Below are 6000 nucleotides of genomic sequence, written 5' to 3' on the forward strand. Positions count from 1 at the left end.
ACTGAGGGAGGAGGGGAGGACAAGAAGGGGTGGTGCGGGACTGAGGGAGGAGGGGAGGACAGAAAGGGGTGGTGCGGGACTGAGGGAGGAGGGGAGGACAGGAAGGGGTGGTGCGGGACTGAGGGAGGAGGAGAGGACAGGAAGGGGTGGTGCGGGACTGAGGGAGGAGGGGAGGACAGGAAGGGGTGGTGTGGGACTGAGGGAGGAGGGGAGGACAGGAAGGGGTGGTGCGGGACTGAGGGAGGAGGGAAGGACAGGAAGGGGTGGTGCGGGACTGAGGGAGGAGGGGAGGACAGGAAGGGGTGGTGCGGGACTGAGGGAGGAGTGGAGGACAGGAAGGGGTGGTGCGGGACTGAGGGAGGAGGGAAGGACAGGAAGGGGTGGTGCGGGACTGAGGGAGGAGGGGAGGACAGGAAGGGGTGGTGCAGGACTGAGGGAGGAGGGGAGGACAGGAAGGGGTGGTGCGGGACTGAGGGAGGAGGGGAGGACAGGAAGGGGTGGTACGGGACTGAGGGAGGAGGGGAGGACAGGAAGGGGTGGTGCAGGACTGAGGGAGGAGGGGAGGACAGGAAGGGGTGGTACGGGACTGAGGGAGGAGGGGAGGACAGGAAGGGGTGGTGCGGGACTGAGGGAGGAGTGGAAGACAGGAAAGGGTGGTGCAGGACTGAGGGAGGAGGAGAGGACAGGAAGGGGTGGTGCGGGACTGAGGGAGGAGGGGAGGACAGGAAGGGGTGGTGCGGGACTGAGGGAGGAGGGGAGGACAGGAAGGGGTGGTGCGGGACTGAGGGAGGAGGGAAGGACAGGAAGGGGTGGTGCGGGACTGAGGGAGGAGGGGAGGACAGGAAGGGGTGGTGCGGGACTGAGGGAGGAGTGGAGGACAGGAAGGGGTGGTGCGGGACTAAGGGAGGAGGGAAGGACAGGAAGGGGTGGTGCGGGACTGAGGGAGGAGGGGAGGACAGGAAGGGGTGGTGTGGGACTGAGGGAGGAGGGGAGGACAGGAAGGGGTGGTGCGGGACTGAGGGAGGAGGGGAGGACAGGAAGGGGTGGTGCAGGACTGAGGGAGGAGGGGAGGACAGGAAGGGGTGGTGCGGGACTGAGGGAGGAGGGGAGGACAGGAAAGGGTGGTGCAGGACTGAGGGAGGAGGGGAGGACAGGAAGGGGTGGTGCGGGACTGAGGGAAGGACAGGAAGGGGTGGTGCGGGACTGAGGGAGGAGTGGAGGACAGGAAGGGGTGGTGCGGGACTGAGGGAGGAGGGGAGGACAGGAAGGGGTGGTGTGGGACTGAGGGAGGAGGGGAGGACAAGAAGGGGTGGTGCGGGACTGAGGGAGGAGGGAAGGACAGGAAGGGGTGGTGCGGGACTGAGGGAGGAGGGGAGGACAGGAAGGGGTGGTGCGGGACTGAGGGAGGAGTGGAGGACAGGAAGGGGTGGTGCGGGACTGAGGGAGGAGTGGAGGACAGGAAGGGGTGGTGCGGGACTAAGGGAGGAGGGAAGGACAGGAAGGGGTGGTGCGGGACTGAGGGAGGAGGGGAGGACAGGAAGGGGTGGTGTGGGACTGAGGGAGGAGGGGAGGACAGGAAGGGGTGGTGCGGGACTGAGGGAGGAGGGGAGGACAGGAAGGGGTGGTGCAGGACTGAGGGAGGAGGGGAGGACAGGAAGGGGTGGTGCGGGACTGAGGGAGGAGGGGAGGACAGGAAAGGGTGGTGCAGGACTGAGGGAGGAGGGGAGGACAGGAAGGGGTGGTGCGGGACTGAGGGAAGGACAGGAAGGGGTGGTGCGGGACTGAGGGAGGAGTGGAGGACAGGAAGGGGTGGTGCGGGACTGAGGGAGGAGGGGAGGACAGGAAGGGGTGGTGTGGGACTGAGGGAGGAGGGGAGGACAGGAAGGGGTGGTGCGGGACTGAGGGAGGAGGGAAGGACAGGAAGGGGTGGTGCGGGACTGAGGGAGGAGGGGAGGACAGGAAGGGGTGGTGCGGGACTGAGGGAGGAGTGGAGGACAGGAAGGGGTGGTGCGGGACTGAGGGAGGAGTGGAGGACAGGAAAGGGTGGTGCAGGACTGAGGGAGGAGGGGAGGACAGGAAGGGGTGGTGCAGGACTGAGGGAAGGACAGGAAGGGGTGGTGCGGGACTGAGGGAGGAGTGGAGGACAGGAAGGGGTGGTGCGGGACTGAGGGAGGAGGGGAGGACAGGAAGGGGTGGTGTGGGACTGAGGGAGGAGGGGAGGACAGGAAGGGGTGGTGCGGGACTGAGGGAGGAGGGAAGGACAGGAAGGGGTGGTGCGGGACTGAGGGAGGAGGGGAGGACAGGAAGGGGTGGTGCGGGACTGAGGGAGGAGTGGAGGACAGGAAGGGGTGGTGCGGGACTGAGGGAGGAGGGAAGGACAGGAAGGGGTGGTGCGGGACTGAGGGAGGAGGGGAGGACAGGAAGGGGTGGTGCAGGACTGAGGGAGGAGGGGAGGACAGGAAGGGGTGGTGCGGGACTGAGGGAGGAGGGGAGGACAGGAAGGGGTGGTGCTGCACGCAGCTCTGAAGGTACAAGGTAACGGCAGTCGCTCATCTCCTGAGAGATTCTTCATGTATGATATGACACCGTCTTCATTCACAGCTCAGTCCTGTGACCAAATCCTTCAGCTGCTTTCCTGATTTATTGCAGTAATTGTCTTGGTTCTGTATCCGTGTGCTTTTATGTGTAATATTCTCCCCTGTGATTAATGAGTTGCCACCAGACATGACTACATTTTATCTATTTAGGCCATTTGTACGATTGATTGTAGTAGATTATTTTCAGTCAGGCGTCTTTGATATCTATTTTTTATTCTGACAATTACATTTGTGTTCTGCTTTGACCTATTGAATTTAATGAAACATATTTTATAATTTAACTTTGATTTGTGCTTCTGGAGTAATTTGCTAGTGTTTCACCGGCCACCCGTATGCCTGCTAAGCCTCGCCCTACTCCCCATGTGTTTTGCTGTGCTCCGCCCTGTACCTGACCATTGCCCTGACTTGTCTTGTGCTGGTTGTGAGTCTCAGGGAGGAGCGGCTGAACTCTGCCGGAATTAATATCACCAGCGTATCACCTGCTATCATGTGACTAGGGATGAGCAAACCTCAACTGCAAAGTTCGGGATTTGTACCAGACCCCAGCGTTACTGAACCCCGAACCTTTTTTTACTGGAAGTCTGGTTTACTGTTTGGCTTCTGATGACGAATAAAGTTTGTTGAAAGGCTACAGTGCAGCCAATCAACAAGCTTTTAGGCCGGCTTCACACTCAGCGTATGAAAATACGGTCCGTATATTACGGCCGTAATACGCTGAAATGTCCCGAAAATAGTGGTCCGTAGCTCCTCCGTAGGCAGGGTGTGTCAGCGTTTTTTGCGCATGGCATCCTCCGTATGTAATCCGTATGTCATCCGTACTGCGTGGTTTTCTCGCAGGCTTGCAAAACCAACATACCGCTATAGAAGTGATCCATGTGTCCCAAAAAGAAAAAAATATATATATATACTGTCTATATATATATATATATGTCATTAGACACATATATGTATATATATTAATATTTTTTCCAGCGCTATACAGCTTGAAAGCCGGTAATTCAATTACCGGCTTTTTCTTTTTCCTTCCTAAAACCCGACATGATATGAGACATGATTACATACAGTAAACCATGTCTTCTCCCCATTTTTTTTGCAGATTCCACACTACTAATGTCAGTAGTGTGTATCTGCAAAATTTGGCCGTTCTAGCTCTTAAAATAAAGGGTTAAATGGCGGAAAAAATTGGCGTGGGCTCCCGCGCAATTTTCTCCGCCAGAGTAGTAAAGCCAGTGACTGAGGGCAGATATTAATAGCCTGGAGAGGGTCCATGGTTATTGGCCCCCCCTGGCTAAAAACACCTGCCCCCAGCCACCCCAGAAAAGGCACATCTGGAAGATGCACCTATTCTGGCACTTGGCCACTCTCTTCCCATTCCCGTGTAGCGGTGGGATATGGGGTAATGAAGGGTTAATGTCACCTTGCTATTGTAAGGTGACATTAAGCCTAATTAATAATGGAGAGGCGTCAATTATGACACCTATCCATTATTAATCCAATTGAATGAAAGGGTTAAATAAAACACAAACACATTATTTAAAATTATTTTAATGAAATAAAAACAATGGTTGTTGGAGTATTTTATTCTACGCCCAATCCAGTCACTGAAGACCCTCGTTCTGTGAAAGAAAAAACATAATAAACCAACAATATACTTACCCTCCGCAGATCTGTAACGTCCAACGATGTAAATCCTTCTGAAGGGGTTAAAACATTTTGCAGCAAGGAGCTCTGCTAATGCAATGCTGCTCCTCGCTGCAAAACCCCGGGGAATGAGTCTAAAAATAGATCAATGAGCTATATTTAGCTTCATTTGCGGTGAGGCGCCCTCTGCTGGATGTTCATAGATCGTGGGAAATTTCCTAGAAAGCCGGGGAGCTTTCCACACGGGAATGGGAAGAGAGTGGCCAAGTGCCAGAATAGGCGCATCTTCCAGATGTGCCTTTTCTGGGGTGGCTGGGGCAGATGTTTTTAGCCAGGGGGGGGCCAATAACCGTGGACCCTCTCCAGGCTATTAATATCTGCCCTCAGTCACTGGCTTTACTACTCTGGCGGAGAAAATTGCGCGGGAGCCCACACCAATTTTTTCCGCCATTTAACCCTTTATTTTAAGAGCTAGAACGGCCAAATTTTGCAGATACACACTACTGACATTAGTAGTGTGGAATCTGCAAAAAAAATGGAGAGAAGACATGGTTTACTGTATGTAATCATGTCTCATATCATGTCGGGTTTAGGAAGGAGAAAGAAAAAGCCGGTAATTGAATTACCGGCTTTCAAGCTGTATAGCACTGGAATAAATAATAATATATATACATATATGTGTCTCACTGACATATATATATATATATATATATATATATACCTATTCTATGTGTACACATTTATTCTACCTATTCTACTGGAAGCTGTCAGTGTGATTTTACTGTACACCGCACTGAATTACCGGCTTTCAAGCTGTATAGCGCTGGAATAAATATTAATATATATATATATATGTGTCTAATGACATATATATATATATCTACCTATTCTATGTGTACACATTTATTCTACCTATTCTACTGTAAGCTGTCAGTGTGATTTTACTGTACACCGCACTGAATTGCCGGCTTTTCTCTCTAACAGCGCTGCGTATTTCTCGCAAGTCACACTGCTGGTCCGTGTGTAATCCGTATTTTTCACGCTTCCATAGACTTTCATTGGCGTATTTCTTGCGCAGTACGGTGACAAACGCAGCATGGTGCGATTTTGTACGGCCGTAGAAAGCCGTATAATACTGATCAGTAAAATACGGCAGATAGGAGCAGAGGCATAGAGAATAATTGTGCCGTATTTTTTGCGAGTTTTACGGACGTAGTTTCTGCGCTCTTACATCCGTAAAACTCGCAAGTGTGAAGCCGGCCTTAGGCTGTAGGCACTTCCGGAGCCATCACACCCATGTCCAATATTGTCATTATTATTCTTTTATTCTATGTTATTTCTATTAATAAAGTTAATTTCAATTCAATCTTGGAATAATAATAATTTCCACATTTGGATGTGTTTAAAAGAAATGTCCCTGTGCCGAGCTATTCTCATGTCATATAGGGTCCATCAAGTTCAACCGTTCTCCACTATTTGTACATTTTCTATGGCTAGATGATACATCACCGACAATGCCATTTGTTGTTTTGTTGTGAGAATCCTCGGGCCGTCTATAAATGATGTCACAGCGTCTGCCATTACCTATTGTGGACGGCGTTCCACAGTCTGACTGCTCTAACTGTGGAGAACCCTTTCTGCCACATGGAATGAATGTCCCCTGGTCCTTTTTAAGGTCTTTGTTAGGAACAAGTGATGTTCTTTGCATAAATCCATGTATGTATTATCTAATATACATCAGATAGACTGAGGCATCTTCTTT

Source organism: Ranitomeya imitator, chromosome 5 (assembly GCF_032444005.1).
Source record: "Ranitomeya imitator isolate aRanImi1 chromosome 5, aRanImi1.pri, whole genome shotgun sequence".
Classification (NCBI taxonomy): Eukaryota; Metazoa; Chordata; class Amphibia; order Anura; family Dendrobatidae; genus Ranitomeya; species Ranitomeya imitator.